This window comes from Haliotis rufescens, unplaced genomic scaffold (assembly GCF_023055435.1).
Source record: "Haliotis rufescens isolate VD_foot unplaced genomic scaffold, xgHalRufe1.0.p SCAF_16, whole genome shotgun sequence".
NCBI lineage: Eukaryota > Metazoa > Mollusca > Gastropoda > Lepetellida > Haliotidae > Haliotis > Haliotis rufescens.
Window position 1 is genome coordinate 19,135,270 of NW_025963846.1, and position 27,109 is coordinate 19,162,378.

Consider the following 27,109-nt stretch of genomic DNA (forward strand, 5'->3'; position numbering starts at 1 on the left):
GTTCATGTTGTCAATGATGGGAGGACTATGATATAAGTGTTCATGTTGTCGGTGATGGGAGGACTATGATATAAGTGTTCATGTTGTCAGTGATGGGAGGACATTGATGTATGGGTTCATGTTGTCAGTGATGGGAGGACGTTGATGTAGGTGTTCATCTTGTCAATGATGGGAGGACTATGATATAAGTGTTCATGTTGTCAGTGATGGGAGGACTATGATATATGGGTTCATCTTGTCAGTGATGGGAGGACTATGATATAAGTGTTCATGTTGTCAGTGATGGGAGGATATTGATGTATGGGTTCATGTTGTCAGTGATGGGAGGACGTTGATGTAGGTGTTCATCTTGTCAATGATGGGAGGACTATGATATAAGTGTTCATGTTGTCAGTGATGGGAGGACATTGATGTATGGGTTCATGTTGTCAGTGATGGGAGGTTGTTGATGTAGGTGTTCATCTTGTCAATGATGGGAGGACTATGATATAAGTGTTCATGTTGTCAGTGATGGGAGGTTGTTGATGTAAGTGTTCATCTTGTCAGTGATGGGAGGACTATGATATAAGTGTTCATGTTGTCAGTGATGGGAGGACGTTGATGTAGGTGTTCATCTTGTCAATGATGGGAGGACTATGATATAAGTGTTCATGTTGTCAGTGATGGGAGGACATTGATGTATGGGTTCATGTTGTCAGTGATGGGAGGTTGTTGATGTATGGGTTTATGTTGTCAGTGATGGGAGGTTGTTGATGTAGGTGTTCATCTTGTCAATGATGGGAGGACTATGATATAAGTGTTCATCTTGTCAGTGACGGTAGGACGTCGATGTAAGTGTTCATCTTGTCAGTGATGGGGGGACGTTGATGTAGGTGTTCATCTTGTCAGTGATGGGAGGATGTCGATGTAGGTGTTCATCAAGTCAGTGATGGGAGGACGTCGATGTAAGTGTTCATTTTGTCAGTGACGAGAGGACGTCGATGTAAGTGTTCATCTTGTCAGTGATGGGAGGACGTCGATGAAAGTGTTCTTCTTGCCAGTGATGGGAGGTCGTTGCACCTAGTCTTAACTTGAGTTTTGTGACTAAAACAGTTTGGGTCATAACATTGACAGCGTTATTGAAGCAACACTATGAAAAATCTGGTAAAACGAGCTACACCCATTGATGGAAGGAAGCGCTTATAGGTTATTAATCACTGCACTAGTAATGTTAAGAGTTTACAAAGCTGTTCGATGTTTATATTCAGAAAATGAATCAGATTGACCACCTCAAAAGCAGATAGTCAGTGAGATAATGAATCGCAGAGCAAATGATGAATTGGCAAAAAAATTAACAAAGATTCCTCTGCTAGGATAGTTCTGAATGTTCTACGTCATCTGCTAAGTTCACTGCTCGAACGAAAATCGTGTAGTAACAAAAGAAAATGTAAATACAACGTGTGTAAGAAACTAAGCAAGACATGGTGTCTCATTCTGAAAAGACATTTGATTATAACCATTGACTTGTAGTTCACAGTTGATTAATTATATATAATCTGAGAAAGTCTTTGTAATCTTAATTAGTTACCACTCCAGTGTTTGCCTAGACACGAACAGAATTTGACTGCATAACTACTTTATCTGAGTCAGTACCACAAGTTGATTGGAATTGATCTGTAAAATTGATTTTGTTCCAGGAAATATTTGTGTTGTGTTTGGTGAAATATGACTTCTTTTCATTTACCAATTGTAAAGTTGGCACCCTACATTTTTTCTTGGCTCCTTAAAATATTGTTATGCTCCTTTAAAAACAACTTCAGGAGAGCCATTGGGTCCCCGTTTGAAAGAATAACAATGAGGGCTGAATGTTAACGTTTTTTCTGATGGGGGTCGCTGTGAAGATTGGGATTGGGTGATCAGACTTGCTGACTTGGTTGATGCATGTCAGCGTATCTCAATCGCGTATTTTGATGCTCATGATGTCAATGACTTGATTGTCTGGTGCAAACTCGAATATTTACAGACCACTGTCATAAAGGTGGAAAATTGCTGAGTGTGGCGTTAAACAACAAACAAATTCTCTGATGTGGTACTTTGGTCGTGTGGCAAAAACTTCCTTGTCTTCGGTCCTTGGATGATGCTAAGCTCAAGCTCAATATCTAGCTGAAGATGTCAGAAGGGTGGGGAACACGACATCAGCTGAGAATTAGAAGAATATAAAATGTCACAGAAGTTACTCATTGTATGACCATTAAATTGTCCTCTAGGCCAAACTACTCAATAAATCTATGTCATCAGGAGAGTCTATTAAGATGAAGAGATAAACACTAATCAGAAAAGAGATACCTATCCCATCAGAGTTATCTTTGGTCGTGGTTTATTGACTGCACAGATTGGTCTGTCCACGATGTGAACAGTCAGAAAAAGGTTTCCTTAACAGCTTATTCCTGGTTGGTCTCCTGGGGCCAATCGTCTGAGTTTGTCCAATTAGTGTTAGCACATGTGTTGTTTGGATGAAAACTTGCTGGATGTAAGAAATGCTTGCCATTTTTCAGAAACAGGCACTATCTAAAGCATTTTCATTTTTGGGCAAGGATCTTTTCAAATCTTTTTCTGTCTGTATTCCAGGAACATTCTGAAGGAGTACATAGAACTGAAATATTGTTTGTTACTGCTTTTATTAAGTAATATAACTGAATTACTGTTCAAAATGGCTTTAAACCCCATCTAACTCACATACTTGGGTAGATGGGTTCCAGTGTAGCAACTGTATTGGGAGCTGGTGTCCTTAGTTGTTTAGCTTGTACCCAATCCCATTCACTTTTTGTGAATAAAATATGTTTACATCAAATCAAATTAACTGTATTGGGGATTGACAGTACTTGTACACCAGCAGGGTGTTGCTGGATGCAAACACTGCATCCTTTATGTATACAAATGAGAAAGGATGCAAATAATTTACATGGGTGAGTCCCATGTGGTTGTTTGAATCATTAAAAGTAATACAAGTTGTAGATTGCATGCTGCATGTAAATGACATTTCTATCCCAGTAGGGGCAGGTGGGTAGCCTGTTGGTGAAGAAGGCATTCGCTCATCACGCTGAAGACCCAGGTTCGATTCCCCATATGGGTACAGTGTGTGAAGCCCATTTCTCTGCTGATATTTCTGGATTATTGCTAAAAGCGCTGTAAAACCATACTCACTCACTCACTCACTCACTCACTCACTCACTCATTCACTCTGCTTGTCATAAGAGGCGACTAACGGGATCGGGTGGTCAGGTTTGCTGACTTGGTTGATACATGTCATCGATCCCAATTGCGTGGATTGATGCTCATGATGTCAATCACTGGATTGTCTGGTCCAGACTCGATTGTTTTGCAGACCGCCGTCATATAGCTGGAATATTGCTGAATGCGGCGTTAAACAAACAAACAAACAAACAAACAAACAATCAATCAATCAATCAATCAATCAATCAATCAATCACTCACTCACTCACTCACTCACTCACTCACTCACTCACTCACTCACTCACTCACTCACTCACTCACTCACTCACTCACTCACTCTGCAGTATTGTTTTTGGCAATTTGCAGAGAAACTTGTGTGTTTTTCTTACAGATGAGTTTCAAAATACTTATTGCCAGCTTGATTAGAATAAGCCAGTGTGTATCAAAGCCTAGATTACAACATAGATATCCCTGTTCGGATGAAGCCAATCACTCTCCTACCCATATTTCCTAGCAGTCAGTAGAGTACCTCTGTCACATAGTCTCATCTTAATTTTGGACGAGTCTACACATTTAAATAAACATAACTTTCATTGGGAAAATATCCTAAAACGTGAAAGCTACCTCCATTTGCATACATATCCTTCTTGTGCTGTCATCGAATCCCTACGGAGAGCTAGCGATACAGTCATTTTATTAGTTTCTATCACTGGTGATAAGCCTACATCCACGCTGTGGTTACAGGGGCAGAACATTGTGTCGTGGAATAAAGCGATTAGATCAAAGTAAGCTAGGGTTTTTTCGGCTATTGTTTGCTAACAAAGCTTCAGAACGGTCGACGTCCTGTCTCTTCAAGGTTCAGTCAGAGTATAAATGGTTGATTTTCTTCTGTAATTGATTTACGGCTTGTGAACATGTGCATTGACATGTCATCAATATCCTTCCTTGAAATCAAGTGAAGTGTGACCCATGTCACCAGCCTGGAACTGCCATGTTCATACCTTGCACCCCACAAAATATTACTGAGTGTTCCCTGGACACAAGAATAGATGGACCCAAGTAAATCCCCGTACAGGTTACTGTAATATTGATTTTGAACAGAATTTAACTCAATATTTTCTACATACCAGTTTATTGTGCCGTATGTTGCTGTTTTTCATTGTAACTCCCATTCAGTAACAGCTCAGAACACGAAAGCTGCAAGCCGATCCTATCTTTCTGTTTCTCTTTTCCTGAAGATAATTAGTAAGCACCACAACGACCACCAACACAATGATATTGAAATTAAGGATAATTATGTCAACACGTGTTCCATCCATCCATATTTTGGTCAGTTAGAAGGAAAGGGGTTGCCTAAGGGTGTCTTTTACAAGAAACAGGATCTCTCTAAGGCTAGAAATCGCAAATTAATATAAACACTTGGTCACATGTGACTCATTAGTAATGTGATGAAGCTGTAAGACAGGCCTGGGGGACAAGAATCACCTATAATCCATTCATTCATACTCATATTTCATGTGGTAGACCGATGTAAAGTCCGATGCACGAACAGCAAAATGGCAAGCACCTGTTGAGACATTATCAGGATGTGATGACTCGCGAAATGCAGGACCTGTGCTTCTTTTATAACATTAAGACCTCTTAAAATGGCCAACTGGAGACTGATTAGCATTTTGGACTAATTTACTTGCTACAGCTCATATCTGTAGGTGAATAGTTTAGACAAATGGCCTCTTGAGATGTCACTATGGTGGGGGTGGATGATCATGGAGACACATTTTGATTCTCTGGAGGGTCATTGTGGTCATCCTGTGAAGGACTGTCAGAAGCCATGTGGGAGGAAGAATGACAGGAGTGTCCGGTCTGGACACGTAGGCAGCTAGCGGACTTTCCTAATGGACTTGTGTGTGGAGCTGTCATTTGGTGCATCAGATGACACCAAAAATGTGTCTTGTCAAGTGGTGTTATTCTTGGAGGACAGCCTTGTCCCACCGGATTCAATGTATACTTTTATACTGTATCAGTCAGTCTAGGCATCAGGGCACACTTGTTGCTCATTCACTCTTAAGATTTTCTAGACCCTTCATGCTCACTCGCTCGCTCACTCACTCACTCACTCACTCACTCACTCACTCACTCACTCACTCACTCACTCACTCACTCACTCACTCACTCACTCACTCACTCACTCACTCACTCACTCACTCTGCAGTATTGTTTTTGGCAATTTGCAGAGAAACTTGTGTGTTTTTCTTACAGATGAGTTTCAAAATACTTATTGCCAGCTTGATTAGAACACTCTGCAGTATTGTTTTTGGCAATTTGCAGAGAAACTTGTGTGTTTTTCTTACAGATGAGTTTCAAAATACTTATTGCCAGCTTGATTAGAATAAGCCAGTGTGTATCAAAGCCTAGATTACAACATAGATATCCCTGGTCGGATGAAGCCAATCACTCTCCTACCCACATTTCCTAGCGGTCAGCAGAGTACCTCTGTCACATAGTCTCATCTTAATTTTGGACGAGTCTACACATTTAAATAAACATAACTTTCATTGGGAAAATATCCTAAAACGTGAAAGCTACCTCCATTTGCGTACATATCCTTCTTGTGCTGTCATCGAATCCCTACGGAGAGCTAGCGATACAGTCATTTTAATATGTATAGCAATATTGTCATGCACCTCACATGGGTTTAGCAATATGTTACATTATAAGGACTAGTGGACTAAAACTGTTAGTTTCTATCACTGGTGATAAGCCTACATCCACGCTGTGGTTACAGGGGCAGAACATTGTGTCGTGGAATAAAGCGATTAGATCAAAGTAAGCTAGGGTTTTTTCGGCTATTGTTTGCTAACAAAGCTTCAGAACGGTCGACGTCCTGTCTCTTCAAGGTTCAGTCAGAGTATAAATGGTTGATTTTCTTCTGTAATTGATTTACGGCTTGTGAACATGTGCACTGACATGTCATCAATATCCTTCCTTGAAATCAAGTGTAGTGTGACCCATGTCACCAACCTGGAACTGCCATGTTCATCCCTTGCACCCCACAAAGTATTATTGAGTGATCCCTGGACACAAAAATAGATGGACCCAAGTAAATCCCTGTACAGGTTACTGTAATATTGATTTTGAACAGAATGCAACTCAATATTTTCTACCTACCAGTTTATTGTGCTGCATGTTGCTGTTTTTCATTGTAACTCCTATTCAGTAACAGCTCAGAACACGAAAGCTGCCAGCCGATCCTATCTTTCTATTTCTCTTTTCCTGAAGATAATTACTAGGCACCACAACGACCACCAACACAATGATATTGAAATTAAAGATAATTATGTCAACACGTGTTCCATCCATCCATATTTTGGTCAGTTAGAAGGAAAGGGGTTGCCTAAGGGTGTCTTTTACAAGAAACAGGATCTCTCTAAGGCTAGAAATCGCAAATTAATATAAACACTTGGTCACATGTGACTCATTAGTAATGTGATGAAGCTGTAAGACAGGCCTGGGGGACAAGAATCACCTATAATCCATTCATTCATACTCATATTTCATGTGGTAGACCGATGTAAAGTCCGATGCACGAACAGCAAAATGGCAAGAACTTGTTGAGACATTATCAGGATGTGATGACTCGCGAAATGCAGGACCTGTGCTTCTCTTATAACATTAAGACCTCTTAAAATGGCCAACTGGAGACTGATTAGCATTTTGGACTAATTTACTTGCTACAGCTCATATCTGTAGGTGAATAGTTTAGACAAATGGCCTCTTGAGATGTCACTATGGTGGGGGTGGATGATCATGGAGACACATTTTGATTCTCTGGAGGGTCATTGTGGTCATCCTGTGAAGGACTGTCAGAAGCCATGTGGGAGGAAGAATGACAGGAGTGTCCGGTCTGGACACGTAGGCAGCTAGCGGACTTTCCTAATGGACTTGTGTGTGGAGCTGTCATTTGGTGCATCAGATGACACCAAAAATGTGTCTTGTCAAGTGGTGTTATTCTTGGAGGACAGCCTTGTCTCACCGGATTCAATGTACTGTGTCAGTCAGTATAGGCATGAGTGCACGCTCGTTGCTCATTCACTCTTAAGGATTTCTAGACCCTTCTAGACCACTCACTCACTCACTCACTCACTCACTCACTCACTCACTCACTCACTCCCTCACTCACTCACTCACTCACTCACTCACTCACTCACTCACTCACTCCAAGTTGTCGAAGGTACCATAATTTGCTGTGCCAGAAACCTTTGATCATGAGTTGGAATTCCAGATTTGTTTCTAGGTTTGTCAGCACCAACCTGTGGTCATGGGATTTACCAAACGTGTAACACCTGCATTATTTTAGGCCTTCTTCCCGCATGACATATATAACTGAAAAACTGCTCAAAGCGGCGTTAAAAGCAACTCACTCACTAACTCATGCATCCATGGCCACTCATTAGTCATTCATAGAGATACACCTTCAGTACTCATTCATGCTTTCATACATTCACTGATCATGCATCATCCTCTCATTCATGCCATGCTGGAAGCAAAGGTGTCCTTTGTCATCACATGCGCTCACTTCGCTGTGCAGAGTTGCATCCCTTGGGCATGACAGGAAACTATGATTATGGCTTTGACTCCGTGTTCACCCTGATTATGTTTGTAGGTTTGTCAGCACTATACCATGCTCATGGGTTTCAACAAAGCGGTAAACGTTTGAGACCTGCATCACTCACTTGAGACTCCTCCTGCCAAGATAGAACAGGAATACTGTTCAAAGTGGCGTCATACCCAACTCACTCACTCCTGCATTGCCATTAGGAATTGACCAAAATCATTTTTTGTTTGTATCTGGAATTCTTTACATAAAAAGTAAGGTTTAAGCCTTGATTAAGAATTCTCAACAAATCCCAACAGGGAAAACGTGACATTTGTGAAAAAGTTGTCCGAATTTGACTGCTGCTGTCTGATTTATACCAGTTGCCTTTCACATGATTATTGATAGTGGAGGATATCCTTCCATTGACTTCTTTCAAATGGCCCTAGGGATTTCTATTAGCACATGTCATGTCAATGTGAAGGGTCAATGAAGTAGGGTTGACTTACAGACGTAAAGATGCAAGAACCTTTATGAGCTAAGAAAGTACATACATCTTTCTTATTCGGCCAGCTTCAGGCATGGTTCTCTCTGATTGGAGCATGGTCTGTAGTTCTTGCGTTTCCCCAAAGTGGAAATAATGTCATAGAACTGGAAGTGCAGGGTGCTGAGTTATCATTGGGGGATTTGAAGGAAATGTTGTGAAGGGGTTGCTTCTAGCTGTTGTTGCAAACACCTTTTGTTTAATATTAGATGTCAAGTGGTATAGGCTTCATAGTGTGTATATATGGAATATTAAACAAGCTCCTGTGTAATACTGATTTTATGTAACGAGTGAATAGTTCTGGTAACCGTCGAGTGAAAGCAGGTCAGATACTAGAGCTATTCACAAGTTTCATAAAATTGGTATTACATTAGTATTTTATTTATAACTTTCCATTCATAACTTTTTTAGAATTTAACTGTGGTGTGTGAATAGGCAGACACCTGCATGATCCACAGCATAATACAATTGAATTGGAACAGAGTAATACTTCAATTACATCAAAAGTTGACACATTTAATACCATACAACAACCCGGCCACCTTTAGAACTCAGGCCTCCGTTCCACAAAGTTATTGTAGCGCTAAGGTTATCGTAACTCACATACTTTAACATAGACTTACGACTGTCCTTGCACTACAGTACGATCACCTTGTAGAACGGGGCCCTGCACTACAAAGTTAACAATCACTGACAATACACTAATGATGTAATTTGTGGAATTTTGTTGCAAGGCGAAACAATGCCACGTGATGTCAGCCTAGCAACAGGGTTGCTGGAGTCATTGAGTGTGCATAAGTTCCTCTCAGTGATCTATCATCTCCACATGCAATGTGGTTGACTAAGCCAAGGGATGTTGAAAGCTTGCTATATCTGTTCATGAAACATGTTCCTGCAGTTCATGAGCACGCGCTTTGGTATTACACAATGTTTAATACAGTTGTATGTTTATTAAATGGGTGATCTATTCATGGGCAAGTAATAAATGTGTATCATGTGTGAATAGAAAGAGATTTAAAGGTCTTTGAAGTATCTATGGTAAGCATAATCTTACCCAAAGATCTCTAAAGCTCCATATTTATTAAGACTTATTTTGTGAGAGTACGGTAAACTGTGGTTATTATGAACTCAAAGGAACCACTAATTTTAGTTCATTATAACAGTAGTTGGTTATAAGCATTTATACAGCAAATGGACAGGACAAAAAAACAACAGTTTGTTATATCCATCAGTACATTATGAGCATGTTTGTTTAAACATAGTTAACTGTATATATATTTGAAAAGATTTCTCTGTTCTACCAGTAAAGCAGATGTTTCTGTTATCTATTCTGAGTGAGTGAGGGAGTTTTGTTTAACCCTGCTTTTAGCAATATTTTAGCAGAATCATTGCCAGACGGCCTTTGACAGCGAATTCTTTAACAACTAGGCTACACCACCGGCCGTATCTATTTTGAAGGAAACTTCATTACATCTGCCCTTAACAGTGAGAGGCCACGGAACTTGTTGTTGCCCTGCCTGGTGCTCGGCATTAAGGGGATAAAACAAAGACTGGCCAGCTCGGAGTCAATAATAATACTGTCTGAGTGGAGCACTAAGGAACTGGGATAAGTCCAGACTAGTACAAACGGATGCACACGCATACACACATGTTGCTATCTATAAGGCTTAAAAAAAAATAGTCTTGGTTCTCAGGCACCACCCACATCATCATAAAGTTCACTGCACATTTCATTTCTATTTCCATTTAAATTTATTTTTTTTAAATCTGTAAATATTCCATGTCCAACGGTAATCAAATACTGTATTCCAGTATTTTACACACACCAAGGAATACATTAATGTAGAGAGACCCTTTCCTAGATTGATTGTACACAATTGTTGATTGATTACACAACTGTTTATTGGTTACATACTAGTTTGAACACGCCCCCCCAAAAAAATTAAAGAAAAAAAGAAAAAAAGACACCGCCCGCCCTCACTATATTTTCAAAAACCATTGCCTGAGAACCAATTCTTTTATTTTTTTAAGCCTAAATGATACAAAATTTCACACGACATTAAAACTCAATTTCACCTAACCTCACTTAACAGGAACAGAGAAGCAGGAACAGACATATCATGGATATCCGATCTACTTTGGTAAGGAGATCTATACCATCAACTTCTGTGCAAATAACAATTTCCAATTTCTTTTTCATCTGCTCCCATGGACAGTATGAGCAATAGGATTGCTGAACGATAGTTAAACCCTGTATCTGATCAATCAGTAGTGGCATTTGTAATAATTAAATTTCAAATAGCATGGACCAGCAGTGCTTACAGTCAACTCTCTGGTTCCTCGAGTTTAAGATTTGGTATTGCATTACACTTCAAATTTCCTGGATTTAATATGATTATTAAGGTCCAAAAATGTTTTATGTCATTAATTTTGAAAGAAAGATCTAAGACAAAATCATAATGGTCCATTGAATAAATACTCCTCGGGAAATCATATCAATTCTGGATAAGACAAATACTCAAGGGACCAATATCTCTGGAATCAAAAGAATTTAAACTTGTTTACAACAAAGTGCAAAGAACTGTAAAGTTTTCATCACCAGAACTGAAGAAAGGTGTGACACATGCATTATAACACTATCACGCAGTATTATATTGCCCAGTTGAAGTCAGCTTTGTGTTTCAACTGTTTCAAATATTCGGTGTCACGACTTGAAATCTTGAATTGTTTCTTCTTTGATAATTTCTTTTGGGCAAAACATACAAATATTTGAAAAAGGCCTTTTTATAAGAAACGTTAACACTATGTACATTTGTTGTCATGTTATTAATATTCTCCAAGCAGTGATAGATGTGTTCAGTGAGGATGTGATGTGAGATCCACTATCGCAGGTTAGATGTCAACTTTATGTCTGTCTGGTACCTGTGACGTGTGCCCATTATCATCCCATTAGGCAAGGACAAATGAGTTATCAGATTTCAGCTCCACCTGTCTCAATTATTTTATTGTCCCCATGTACATTCAAACAATACTGTTAATATACACAGATTCTTTGATAGCTTGTTTAAAAGAATTAATGATAAGAATATAATATATATTTTTAACTTGACTGAAAGTTGTCCATTGTGTGTTGTTAGCATCATTTCCTCAGAAACCCCAGGATCAGTTAAGCTGAAACTAAACATGCTTTTTTCCACCAAATAGTGACAACCCCAGTTTGTTCAAGGGTTTCATCATTGATTTTCAGTGTGGCCACCACAGCAGCCAATATTGAAAAACCTTTTGTGTCTCTCACCAAATTGTTATTGTTCAAAATGTAATATAATTTTCTGTATGTTTAGTAGTAACAAATGTCTTTCTTATATTGAAGATTAAAAATTTAAATGTATGATTGAAAATATGCTGTAATTTGATCAGTTTGTTTCAACAGTAGTTTTTGTGAAACTTTTACTTCAAATGATGGCTGCTTGCACTTGTCCGGACTAATTGTTGTTTTATAGTGTTAGCACACTGAGATACCATGCAAAGTTAAACATTGCTACTCCACTCAGACACAGTATACTGACTCCGAGCTGACCAGTCCTTGTTTTAGCACTTTATGCCAAGCTCCAAGAAGGGTAACAACAAGTACAATCTTGTAGCATCTCTTGACATGACACAGACAGAGATGGAACCACCAACCTTCTGCTCTCCAGGACAGGGGCGGTCGGGTAGCCTAGTGGTTAAAGCGTTCGCTCGTCACGCCGAAGACCCGGGTTCGATTCCCGACATGGGTACAATGTGTGAAGCCCATTTCTGGTGTCCCCCGCCGTGATATTGCTGGAATATTGCTAAAAGCGGCGTAAAACCATATTCACTCACTCACTCACTCTCCAGGACATGATATCTGACATAAGAGACATGCATGTACTGTTGAAAATGGCAGATCATTTAGATCATCCATAGTGGCTTCCGTTACTGTTATGTATTAACATTAGATCATAATTCAATTATAGAACTTATTTAGCACATTGTTTATGTGTTAATTATATATCTGTTTCAGATTTCATGTTCTGTGGTTTTCTGAAGAAATCCCCTGTCCAGATACATGGTAAGTTGAATTGGTATATACCAGGCTTTTCCAGCTTATTTTTGTTTTTTCTGGAGTAAGGTTGATTATGAATATGGCGTATGTCTTCAGTAATATACTACTCCAAAGAAGTTCAGGACCACTCAATTTTTTTCATATTGACTGTAGTTAATCTGTCATGTCTTGACAGTTTGACTATTGTAATATGAAAGATTTAGATGGTCCTTAATTTCTTTTGAGTAGCGGGGCACGGGTGGCCCAGTCGTCCAAGGCGCAGCGATTCGCTGTGCAGAGCTGCGTCCCTTTGGCACGCCAGAAACCTATGATAGTGGGTTCGAATCCCGGTTCGCCCCGATTATGTTTCTAGGTTTGTCAGCACCATACCCGTGTTCGTGGGTTTCACCAAAGTGGTAAACGTCTGAGACCTGCATCACTTCAGGCTTTCCTCCCACATTAAGCGGCGTTTTGAGTAGCATAGTAATGGATTATAAAACTTGATGACCTGCTCCAATCCTGTATCACAGATTGACTTAGTTGTTGTGAATAGTTGCAAAGTTGCTGATGTGGTTTAAAGCAAGAATAATTATTATTCATGGGGACATCATTGGAATTATTCTCAGTAAATCTCTGAGCATGATTAGTTTTACTTCACACTGATTGGCTGGCTCATGACACTTGTTCAATTGTTTACCTAGCAGCCCTTATCCAAATGATGTCAGCAGTGCATTGTCACCAACATTTGAAATTTATATCATTCATTGATCATAGAAGACTTGACATGATGTCTTCCAACAATAGATCGACTGAGCTGATTCAGACTTGTGATTGGGAAATGTGCAATTTCCAACATTTTCTTGTGCAAAATGGGTATGATGATTGACATATAAGCTCTGAGAAATTGCTAAGTATTTCCCCCTTGTATATCAATGCTGAAAGTCCACATTACAAAATTGAAAGAGTTGGGATCCTCAATCTGTAATTCTTATAGGTTTTTCTCTAATTATTACACACACTCAAATATCGGTTCATTCCTGGAAAATCGGAAGCTTGGAAAAGATAATAATTTCAAGCAAGACCAACTCGTATGACGTCAGCTTACTTTCTTTGAAATTTAGCTTTTCAAATTTCCTTCTCTTTTTTTTCCTCTGCAAAATCTGTTTGGTTTGTCCACTAAACAAGAAATAAAACTTTAGAGAAATAGAAAGTTCAGAGAAATAGCATGAAAAAAGTTTCATGATTTCTTCTTGCTGTTTGTTGAAGGAAAACTTTACATTCTAAGAAATAGTGTGGAAGAAAGGTCAATAATTTGTTCTTGCTGTTTCTTGTGGAAGACTTCAGATCTGTGCAAATAACAATGTATGTTCTGAGGAATACATGTCTAGAGGATTTTGAGAATTACAGTAAAATCAGTTTATTACCAAGAGATACGGAACGCATCATATAATATTACTATCTTTTGTATGGGACATGGCATTTGCCATCGTCTATATCTCAAGGGCGTGCATTTCGGTAAACCTTCTCTAACCTCTGAATCCATCCCCGTGGCTCTCACAATCTCAAATTATCCAGCCTTGATTTTCATTAACATTTTACCGACCAATCAAACGTCAGCATAAGGAAAACTAAAATGTGTAAGGGATATACCTTGTATTGTCGAGAAACCAAAGCTACTGCCAGTTTTCCTGGACATGAAGACGTCCTTTCCATCAAAAAGATTTTTTAGGGCCCTCTTTCCGTGTGTCTGTTAGTTTTTCAATGTTAAATATCTCGCAAACTCTATCCTAGTCAGTGGGACTGGCAGACATGTTGTTGATATCTGCAACCAAACATTGAGACTGTATTGTAACTGGCATTCTGATTGATCTTTAATGTAGCAAGAGACCTTTGGCTGATATCACAAAATGATCAGAATTTGGCCATGTTTGATCAAAGACAAGAGATAATGGCGTGGTGTAAGAAATGTTATTGTATGTGTGAGTGATAATATTGTTGTAAGCAACACTATTTGTGATGACATTTCCTGATGATACTCATACCTTGTGTCAGGAATCGTCATTATGTGTTTCGTTTTTTTTATTTTTACAACATGCTTTGTGCTTTTTGAGGATTTTTGCAATGGGTATAGTTGGTGATGAAATTTTCTTTATGTGAATCTGACTTTTTTTATGGTTACTGAAACACTATTTCATTACAAAGATAATTACAAACAATTTATTTTTTAAATTATTTTTTTATTCCATTTCCCATCATATTTTACATTTCAGTATCATACATAGAGTGTGCATGGATTTATTGTGACATTATTGGCATGTTTGTAGCATGGACAGATCAGATATCATAGTTATACAGAGTTTCTAAATAATAATGTAGAGAAGACCAGAAGCAGAAGGCATGGAAGCACAAGCAATCAAATAGCAGCAAATAAAACCAAACAAAAACCAAACAAAAACCAAAAAAAACAAACAAAAAACCCACGAAAAACCCCAATTTAATAGCAGTAGGTGTTTTTTTAATCTTGGTTATCTCATGGGTGCAAATTGGTGTCCTGATGTGATTTGGTTTGGCAAAACAACATTGTTCATACCACAAATGATTATCATTAGAAACTGGACTTGTTTCGATATTGGTTATCTGTGCAGAACTAGTAATTGTTACTAGCCCATAGCTAATCTGGTTTTCTGATGCTGTCAAACAATATATTTCATATGACAGATGGAGTTTTCCAAAGACATGCTTGTTTCCTCCTCTGGGAGGAGAAACTTGTACATCCACGAGTACCCAATGATACAGAAAACACAAATCAATTACGAATATAGAACTTCAGAGATGTTAGAACAGACTTCCTTCCTTGGAAGACTGAGCAGTATGTAAATGAACTGGAAAACAACAAGTTAGATCCCTTGTTTCTCGTCCTGGAAATTGATTGTCACAGCGCTGCATGTGATGACAGTGATTGATGTACGGATGGAAGCCGGTGGCCCTGTGGTGCGGAAGTAGAAGATACAGGAATTAACCAGTGACACAAGGATTATAAATTGCCTTGTCTTGTTTCTCTTCTGAAAGTCATGGTTCCCTCGACACGCTACGTAAGCATTGGTGATGGTCGGTGTATTTTGACAGGTCGGTAACCATGTCAATGGAGCATTTTCGGTTTGATTTTGATTGAGCTCTTCCTTCTTTGTCATTCAGTATTTTGTCTGACATGATCATTTGATGAAGACTGCAATTACATATTGATCTCCATGCTCTGAAGACCCTCCGTTTTGAGGTATTGTGACCCTCATGTCTGAGGTATTGTGCCAGATATTGACTTGAATCTGTCGGATGTTGATGTCATGTTTTGAGCCTAGCAGGTCATGGACCAGTAGACCAGTAGACCAGTAGATCCTGCAATGTCATGATTAACCTCACCAACACATGTTTGTGTTGGCCTTTGTCACTGAGTTCGATCTTTTGGCACTGAACAAAGGTTATATCTCTGCACTGGATTTCTTTTTAATAGAGATGGAGTTTCTGTTTGGTGTAATTGGGATTTTGATGAAAAAAAGAAATTTTCATATGCAGTTCTTTATACATAGAAATGTATTCATCAGCTCGACTCAAGAATTTCTCGCGAATATCTGTTTCATCTGTCATTGTTAGCTCACCTTAACATCACCTGAATGTGAGTGCACATGACCTATTTGGCAAGGTATCCAACTGTATTGACTTTGGTTGGCTTGGTTAAGAGGACAAAGCCACCTTGACAATTATCAAAGATTAGGTTGGGAATTGATCAGAATTTTAAGAGCTACAGTACTAATGATTAATTACATGTAAGAACATATATGTATTACTTTATTCATGAAAATTTAAATATATAGAAACTTAAATTATGATATTTTGGAATGGTTGAAGGTTGTGATTAATAAAAAATAAGTTCTTTGAAGTTTCCTTTTGGTGTTCATGCTTGAATCATGCGTGCTTTCTATGAATGTACCATTTCTGAAATGCAATTACATAATTAGATTCTTTTATTTGAATTTATTCAATATATATAAATAAGCCAAATCCAAAATGTGTAGTAATTTTTTGAGCATTATATACAACACTGTCACCTGGTACCTACACTATTTGATAGCTGTACATAAACACATGCTAATGATATTATAGCTGGAATCGCACAGTGAACTTCTTATGTTTATCAAATTTTTTTTACACTTTTATTGTACAAAAACAATTAACTTGATGTGCAATAAAGTCATTTCTCTGCTTCTATGTTTAAATGTCCCAAAGCATAAAAAACATATAAGATGTCCAGGAACCTGAACCTCAAGTTGTATATCACTTTATGAAGGTGAGCTTCTGTATCTCTTCAGTAAGGTCTAAACTGAAATAAAATAATCTTTTGCTTTTTTCTTAGACAAAATTAATTGGGAAAAAGCATCACAGTTTAAAAATTCAAGATTGTGTTCCTGACCTTTGATCTATCTGTTATGAAAATGTCAAACAGTGAAAATAAGACATTCACAATATTCTTTTATGTTTGCTCTTTTTTTCTTTCATGAAAATCCAAATGATCCCAAAACATCCAGAATCATTCGCCCACCATGTGTATTATAAGCTCTACCTTTGCACGCAATGTCTCAATGACCCAAATATGAGACATCCTAAAATGGCATCTTTGATTAATCTGCTCATTATTTTCTGGCTTTTGTGGCTTTTAGAGAATGTAGATAATTTCATCCCACTTCCTGTGCAGTAGCACCGCCCACCACATCAAAGTCCCCGTCAGTAGAATCTGAGATTGCTTGATCATGATCAACATCTTTCAGGGGACGAGGCGCATCTTTGATCTCCATGTCTGTTCTTTTATGCTATTACTGTATACATATACTTGAATCATGATGATGATTTTGTGGGAAGGGGTCAGGCTGGAACAACGACTATTGTTCATTTGTTAGATAATGGTCACATGATTGCGAGCCATGATGTTGACCGATGGGAGTCTGGGGACGTGGAGGATCGTGATGAAAATGTATGATGGTAGTTGTGGGTTCAGCTGGATGCAACTGAAGATCATATTGATACTGCTGACATACTTCAGTTGTATGGATTTGTCAGCATATTTTACTCTAATCTTCTGACATGAGCTGTTGGTATCTTTATACTTATTGATGCAGCTCACTAGGAGTCTTGGTTAGAATAGGTCCCCCAGCAACTTGCTGGTTGTAAGATTGAACCAGATGGATCAGTGGCCAGGCTTGATGACTTGGTTGATCACATGTCATAGAACCCTGTGGCATCGATCATTGTTCACAACATCGATCACTGTATTTTCAGGGGGGCACGGGTGGCCCAGTCGTCTAAGGCGCCTCGATTCGCTGTGCCGAGTTGTGTCCCTTGGGCACGCCAGAAACCTATGATAGTGGGTTTGAATCCCGGATCGCCCCGATTATGTTTCTAGGTTTGTCAGCACAATACCCGTGCTCAAGGGTTTCACCGAAGTGGTAAACATCTGAGACCTGCATCACTTCGGGCTTTCCTCCCACATTAAGCTGACACGCCACGATATAACTGGAATATTTGGTAAAAGCGGCGTTAAACCCAACTCACTCACTCACTCACTGTATTTTCAGGCCAAGACCTGATAATTTACATGCCATCATCATAAAACTTGAATATTGCTGAGTGTGGTGTTAAACAAAACAAACATACCTGCCATCTCTACCAGCTTGCCTTGGGATTGTGGTGGCCCATACATCTTAGTTACTGCATTGACCTGTGCAGAGTTGTGTCCCTGGACAATGTCAGGATCTGCTGGTCATAGGTTTGAATCCTAGGTTTAACCTGATTATGATCTTTTGTATATGAGCACCATGCATATACTGTTTGATTTCTTGTGTTAAAGGGGCAAATGATAGACTATGTCCAGGACCTGGGTTTGATTCCCCACATTGGTACAATATGTGAAGCCCTGGTGTCCCCCCTGGTGATACTTGCTAGAATATTGCTAAAAGTGGAGTAACACCATACTCACTCACTCACTCACTCACTCACTCACTCACTCACTCACTCACTCACTCACTCACTCACTGATACAAATGAAAAAGTTGAATGAAATTAAATGATTTTTCACTTCACTTAACACTTCAACATGAACGTACATAAATCAATATTATATAGTCTAATCATAATTTACCATAATATTGGACCAATCAAGATCCGGGTTAGAAAACGTCTTCAGCAAACCATGCTTGCTGTAAGAGGTGACTAATGGGATCGGGTGGTCAGACTCTCTTGGTTGATTCACGTCATCGATCCCAATTGCAAAGATAGATGCTCATGATATCTATCACTGGATTTTCTTGTCCAGACTCAATTATTTACAGACAGCCATCATATAGCTGGAATATTGCTGAGTGCGGCGTTAAACAACAAACAAAACAAATACCATAATACAGGGAGTAGGAAAGTGTAGGGATGTGTGACCTCATGACGCCATCAGCTCACACAGAAAGAGGGCGGTCGGGTAGCCTAGTGGTTAAAGCGTTCGCTCGTCACGCCGAAGACCCGGGTTCGATTCCTGACATGGGTACAATGTGTGAAGCCCATTTCTGGTGTCCCCCGCCGTGATATTGCTGGAATATTGCTAAAAGCGGCGTAAAACAATACTCACTCACACAGAAAGAGCACCAAAATTTAATATTGAAGCATGACAACACATTGTTACAGTTGCAGCTTCTCTTTAGTTCCGCACATTAAACTGAACACGACAAAGCTTAACATACAATTAGTCTTGGGGGAATTTTAATCCCCAAAGTCCAATAAAGGGGAATGAGTCAATTTGATGACAAGATGAGCGACTGTATAGCATTTCAAACCCATAACCTTGTCCTCATGGATGCTTTATACACCTTCAGCATGCAAACATTGACATATTATGTCCACTATAATGTCTGCTCCCCATCTAATGTGAGTCTTTATCAAAGTATGGATGTTGGACTCTGACAGAATTGACTATCATGGACGTCTCATTATGAAACAAATTGCCAGATTCCCCCATATTGGGGTGGAGATAACAATTCTGGTAAAAGGTAAAAAGCATTAGGTCATGATGAAGTAATTTAGTTTGGGGGCGGTCGGGTAGCCTAGTGTTTAAAGCTTTCACTCGTCACGCCGAAGACCCAGGTTTGATTCCCGACATGGGTACAATGTGTGAAGCCCATTTCTGGTGTCCCCCGTCGTGATATTGCTGGAATATTGCTAATAGCGGCGTAAAATCAAACTCACTCACTCACTCACTAATTTAGTTTGGCAAAAGTTAATTTTTGAATGGTCTCTTTTTTAGGGAAGATTAGTTCAGAAAAGTTACATGTCGTTTCATGGAATTTTTTGGTGAGTATGTCAAGATTTAGGAGGCAATATATGAACAAGAGAACATTTTTTTTCAGTCAATATTTTTATTTGTTTTTATTTTTAAAGAGTCTTCAATTTAGATGTTTGCACCGAAAGAAGGTTGAAGTTGTTAGGTATGCTGCCAAAACCTCTTTATTTTTCTATGAATATCCTTTGTAACATTCTTCACTTTAGATGCTTGTACGGAAATAAGGTTTGAGTTGAAAGGGATGTTGCAAAAAAACTTTTTGTTCTTTTTTGCAGAATATGTTTTTGTAACAATATTCACTATAGATGTTTGTACCAAAAGAAGGTTCAAGTGTCTTAAAATACTTATTCATAAGTCAAGTAACTCTATTTATCCCCCGCCGCGCGAAAGCGCGAAGCGGGGGATATAGTATTCACGACCGTCCGTACGTCCGTCCGTCCGTCCGTACGTCCGTCCGTACGTCCCACCTGTTTGTTGCCGCGATATCTCAAGAACTAAACACTGGATTGTCTTCATATTTGGAACTATTGTGTATATACAGACTCCGCAGACACCAGTCGGTTTTGGTGACCTTGATCCCATTTTCAAGGTCACAGCAGACAAATCTGCTTTTAGAGTTGGAAAACGGTGTTGCCGCGATATCTCAAGAACTAAACACTGGATTGTCTTCATATTTGGAACTATGGTGTATATACAGACTCCGCAGACACCAGTCGGTTTTGGTGACCTTGATCCCATTTTCAAGGTCACAGCAGACAAATCTGCTTTTAGAGTTGGAAAACGGTGTTGCCGCGATATCTCAAGAACTAAACACTGGATTGTCTTCATATTTGGAACTATGGTGTATATACAGACACCGCAGACACCAGTCGGTTTTGGTGACCTTGACCCCATTTTCAAGGTCACAGCAGGCAAATCTGCTTTTGGAGTTGGAAAACGGTGTTGCCGCGATATCTCAAGAACTAAACACTGGATTGTCTTCATATTTGGAACTATAGTGTATATACAGACTCCGCAGACACCAGTCGGTTTTGGTGACCTTGATCCCATTTTCAAGGTCACAGCAGGCAAATCTGCATTTAGAGTTAGAAAACGGTGTTGCCGCAATATCTCAAGAACTAAACCTCTCGATTGTCTTCATATTTGGAACTATGGTGTATATACAGACACGGCAGACACCAGTCGGTTTTGGTGACCTTGACCCCATTTTCAAGGTCACAGCAGGCAAATCTGCTTTTGGAGTTAGAAAACGGTGTTGCCGCGATATCTCAAGAACTAATCGCTGGATTGTCTTCATATTTGGAACTATAGTGTATATACAGACACCGCATACACCTGTCAGATTTGGTGACCTTGACCCCATTTTCAAGGTCACAGCAGGCAAATCTGTTTTTGGAGTTGGAAAACGGTGTTGCCACAATATCTCAAGAACTAATCGCTGGATTGTCTTCATATTTGGTACTATGGTGTATATGGCGGGGGATATTTCGTCACTCTGTGACAAATACTTGTTATAGTTTATGTTTAAACTTTTGTAAAAATGAAGGCTTACGATATACTAAAAAATATGAAAAAAGAATTCAAGTCAATTTGCTGTATATTTTATCATATAAAATTGATGGATATAATGAACACTCTTATACCAAAATTACCAATATACCAATTTACTTTGTGGTCCCCTGTGTACTCAGGCAACCACGATGTTTATGACGAACTGTTAATCTCTGAGCTGGATACTTGTCACCAATGAACCTTTCACAACATCTGCGGGTGCACAAGAAGTGAGGCTGTGCATAGCCGCAATAAACAATTAAAGGCAAGTGATTACCTGGATTAAATACTAATACATTGTCCTCAATTAACAATGGTTAAACAGTGATGAGGCTATAGCTTTTGAAGTGGATATATTCTGTCTTTGATACGAAATGAAAAGGGTGAGGAAATTTGGTATTGATAAAATTACGATAGCAGACACATGTTCCAAGTGGAAAGCTTAAGACATCGATGTTAAGTTTCAAACATCTTTGCTGTCGATGGTGGAAAGAAGTCAAAGAAAGAAATTTCAGATGACAACGGTATCCAAGATGTCTGACAGTCAACATGCTTACAATGAAATACAGTTTTTACAAACAAAACTAGTGGTTCCTCATAGTTTACTGTATAATAATTCAATTTTCGTTTTGTTCATTGTAATTCCTGCATTTTGATTAGCTTAATTGGGCACATGTTATTGTATTCATTTCCCAATGAATTCCCTTTCTGTCCATATCACGTGTATTGTCATGCACAAGACATTTAGCGACATTCATGCATATTAATTGTCCATACTTCCCTTTGAGATCGAAGGCCGAGAAGGAATGAAATAGCAAACATGCAGGCTCGCTTGCCTTTTTTTCTCCCGGTCGCATGGGTTCCCCTGATTTCATAACTTTGGCTTTCATTTCTAACCCACATTTTTCCAACTGTGTCTTCCCGTTCTCAGGCAACTGGTGTTTGAATCTGTGGGCTAACTGACCATGTTATTTGAAACAGCCACCTTCTCCTGGACATATTTCTTCCGGTTAGTTACATCTGAATGTTGCAGCTCTTCTCTAGCCACTTGCCTTGATTGACAGGTCTTTTGAACTTTGTTTTGATCCTACTCTCCGTTGATTGGCTACTGACTTTGTGGCATGTCAAGTTATGTGCATAAATAAACAAATTACCTGATTCTTGTCATGCCACAGTATGTATCCCTACACCTGGAATGTTTATCAATCTCGTCCGTTTTGTCTGCTTTGACATATGCAAGTGTTTTTGTATAAGCTATCGAGATAACACATGTTTTCATTTTTGAATGAAATTATAAGGATTGAGTGTGTATTTTTTCAGTTCATTGAGGTATGAATCGAAAAAACCAATGTGCAAACTTTTGTAAGAACCGCTACACATGTTTTCGTTTTCGAATTTAATTATAATTATTGACGTGTATTTTTGGGGGTTTATTGAGGTATGAATCGAAAAACTGTTGTGCAAACTTGTTGAACTGAAATAAATACACAGTCAATCCTTAAATGAGTGCACCCACTAACCACATTTCTTGGCTGTTTTAAATATGTTCAAGCCTTAAATATGTACGTTATTTTTATAAATAGGAATGGTAGAAGAATACCTGCGATTATTATCCCTATCAGTTCATATTTTACAATGGCTGATGGAGCTGTCTAGTAGCTTGGTTTCAATTGTAAAGCTTTGACATTTTAACTTAATATCAGTTGAACATATATCTGGAATATCTCGCTGAATGTGGACTGTGTTATTTTTAAGGCCTCTTGAGATGTATTTGATTCAATTGGCTCTAATTCAGGTACATGAAATGTTAAGTGACAGTGTTGGACAGCTAGATACTTTTGTGAGTCATAGAGACTGGTGACAACCGGAAACAAACCAGCCTTTAAAGGGGGACTAGGCTACAAGAGCAGTCCTGTCATATTGATTGGTGTGCCTCAGACACCAGGTGTTTTGCTCGCCTTGACATCCTTGACAACTGCCTCATCTTTTACATATTTAGAGGGGCAGTGGAGAAGCCTGGTGGTTTAAGTGTTCGCTTGTCGGGTTCGATTCCCCATAAAGGTACAATGTGTAATCTTCATTTCTGGTGTAGCCTGCTGGGATACTGATGGAATATTGCTAAAACCATACTCACTCACTCAAATATTTAGATCTATGCATAAAGATTCAAAGTGACAAAAACTATCCTAAAGACTGTCGATTTCAGTTAGGAATATCGATAGTTTCGATTGTATTTACCATATCATGTGATTGAGTCACTGAAACAAGCTCGCGAACAAGCCAAGTGAGGATTAGAGTTAACTGCCCTTGATGCTTAGTAACCGGTCTTCCTTAAAGTAAAATTGTGGAGGGTGACAGTCAAGTGGAGTTGGTGACAACTTTGGTGGAAAATCATGTGTTTGGAAGTCTCACATGCAAAGGACATTTCAGTTCCAAGGTTTAATTCAACCCCAAAATCCATCTAAAATGATACACTAAAAAGTATTGATATTTATCGCAATAGTTTCTTGCAATATCAATAGTTATCACAATAGTTTCTTTCAATATCAATAGTTATTGCAATAGTGATTTCCAGACCAATAGTCACCCCTACTGTCAAACCCCCTTGAGTTTCATTTTATTTCATTGTTATTATGTCACCACAGTCAGATTTGAATAATCTTTTCATTTTAGACAAGTGAACATTTGCAATCTCTTCAGGTTTTATAATAAATAAACAAACAGGTTATGTTTATGAAGAAATTTAAAGTTAAATATAACTTTTTTTTGTCCTCATTAATGGAAATTCGTGTTTGAAATTGCTCTTGGTATCATTGAATAGAAAAAAGATCCAGAAATTGAATATGATTCAGATTCAAATCAGATTAACTTAGTTTGAGAAATGAAGAAAAGAAAAGGACCAAAACTCATTGTGATTGCAGAAATAGACTTGCTGTCGCCTTCAGATATTATTTTGAGTCTGAGTTTATTGATTAAAATCAGTAAAATATCTGTAATTAACAACCATCGAGTCTTCAGCCTGTGTTGTCACCATCAGGTGTTGTATGAGAATACAATGTCATTGTGGGAGATGCTGTGAGTTAAAATTTGTAATATAACGGTACACTGTAGATATGATTTTAGCTTGCCTTTCCTCCCGTAAACCTAGGACAGCAGATACAACGTATGCAAAATTGATGTGCAACGGTGAGAAACCAGACTCTTGCAATGTGACCTGATTCCATTGTCTGCCATCTTCCCGAGGCAAGAGAGTTAACCGACTTTAAAAGTCCAGTTTCCACCCTTGCCGAACAAGGCTGGAATTCCTGGGCTCGATCGCAGCGCCACCAGTGGTTATTACGAATCATGTCCCTTCTGAGCCTCTCCTATGGACCAATCAGATTCCACCTCTCGTATCACTTGCATTTGTATCAAACAAAATGGCGGCGCCCAGTCAAGATGATCTGATCCATAATCAAGATCTATATTGTGATAAAACGGGTCTTACATCGTGAAATGCATCGAACTGCATGAGCAACTTGATTAAAAACTTGAAAAGATTTGGAAAATATCTGTTGACAACGAGTTAGCGGTGCACATGCTTTGTAAATCCTGCAACCGACCGAAATCTGCATGACAGTTTACCAATCGGATTTAGATTTCGTTGCACGATTTTAATTGGACTGTGCATAAAGTCGCTAGTCCAGCCAAATTGTAACTCCATAATACCAGCCTAGTTCGGCAAGGGTGGAAACTGGACTTTTATAGTCAGTAAACGCCCTTGCCTCGAGAAGATGATTGTGTGCCATCCAATTACAGTTGAATTTCTTGAACTTGTAACTGTGGACATTGTTTATTTGCTCAGAGCAACTCTAGGCTTATCCAAAATGGGACCGGCTAGTCAAGGCGACGCAAACTGTTAATGAAGTTGGTCCTCTATATTACCAACATTTCCCATGCAGTGTTAGAGCATAAATCCCTGCCACCAATGACTGGTGGACTCACTGACCCCCATCTCTAACCTACAAGCACGGCATCCATGGCATATATTAGTCTAGCAGTGCTGCATTTATTCTTATTATGATAGCTTCATTATCTTTGAACATTCTATACTACTCAACAGAAGTTAAGAGCCACCTGATTTTTTCCCAATGTAATCTGTCATGCCAAGACATATAACTATAGTTATATGAAAGAATTGGATGGTCCTTACCTTCTTATGAGTGGTGTAGATAAATCTATGCTTGACATGGTCAACAAAGGTATCAGTAATATTTTAGATGACAGATTTTATGTGAATAGTACATAAATATCTTTATTCACTTGTAGAAAGTGGGTGGTGATAAGGGTGCCAATTATGAATATATATCATACAGATGACTGCCTATGAGAAAATCTTTAGGCAATGACCTCATAGATTGTATGTTAATATTACCCATAAGAGTTGAAAGATTGAGTGTAATAATATTTGAAAATTTGTCGATCAATATTAAGCGACTTGACCCTTTATGTGTAGTAGTATGCGAAAACATACCAAACTTTTAAAACCCCAGTCTGTGTTTCTCATCTGTTTCATGTGGTTTATAAAAGCAACAAAACCATTTCCACAATCATAAGAAATCTCCGTCAAGAGTAGAGTTTCGTGTTATCAATCCTATCAAATAGTGATGACACCAAGTTGTTGTGAAAGGGTAGGCCTGTCCTGCCCCACCAGGAGTAGACTCCTGTTTTGATTGATTTTCCAGTGATATCCTCAAAGTTATTTCGGCTATTTTGGCATGAACAGTGCCTGAATCATATCCTCCATGGTTTATCAGAGATGAGCAGATACCCTTCCCAATGACATGTTCGTTTAGGCTGAGTCCATCCACCGTGCTTCCCCACTGATAAGGCAGTGTACTTCCAAATCAGAATGGATCGAAGTGGAGAGCAGGTTTCGATTGCTCATCATGGGAGATGAGTGTGCACCGAGATGTTGACATGAAGTTGAATCTGTATCTCCATCATCCTCCCTGGTGTTTAAATCAGTCAGTAATTTGTTTACAGAGCTGTTGGTCACCCCTACTGTTGCAAACATGGTCCTGGATGGTGATGCAGGGTAAGGGAGAGGGATTGATGGCTTCATAGGCTCTTACTTGTAGACAAACATGGTGAAGTGGGTGTTAGATAACGATACTGCTTTGTTGAGATGTTGTAGCCCAGTGGTGAAATTTACAGGGTTGCTTCCCTTATTTGTATCAGTATCTGCTGATGTAGGGTTCAAAACTATTCAATCAATCATGCTAATGGTGATTAGTAATTATTTCTGTGAGATAACGATACTGCTTTGTTGAGATGTTGTAGCCCAGTGGTGAAATTTACAGGGTTGCTTCCCTTATTTGTATCAGTATCTGCTGATGTAGGGTTCAAAACTATTCAATCAATCATGCTAATGGTGATTAGTAATTATTTCTGTGAGATAACGATACTGCTTTGTTTAGATGTTGTAGCCCAGTGGTGAAATTTACAGGGTTGCTTCCCTTGTTTGTGTCAGTATCTGCTAATCCAGGGTTCAAAACTATTCAATCAATCATGCTGATGGTGATTAGTAATTATTTCTGGGAAATTACTAATTATGGAACTTGATGAGCCCAGTTATTCCTAACTGCCTCATTTCGGGTTGGGCATTTCTGTGTATATTGCTGTCAAATTGCCATTATGGTTCGATCTGCATGACACCGTATTCCTCGTCTTCAGCTGTGTTCCGTATGCAAGGTGCTCTCAAAGAACAGGGTCCACTTGCACAAAGTGATC

The 27,109-nt window shown here is 38.9% G+C and overlaps 1 protein-coding gene and 1 long non-coding RNA gene across 3 annotated transcripts in view; both read left to right on the forward strand.

The window, feature by feature from the left end:
- Positions 1–27,109, forward strand: part of LOC124121658 (general transcription factor 3C polypeptide 1-like) — a 293,316-nt gene that overhangs the window by 159,381 nt on the left and 106,826 nt on the right. The window lies entirely within an intron of this gene.
- LOC124121693 overlaps positions 1–27,109 on the forward strand; it is a 176,546-nt gene that overhangs the window by 100,158 nt on the left and 49,279 nt on the right. The window contains exon 3 of the long non-coding RNA XR_007221598.1: positions 12,394–12,441. This is a non-coding gene — a long non-coding RNA (uncharacterized LOC124121693). The remainder of the gene's footprint in view (positions 1–12,393; positions 12,442–27,109) is intronic.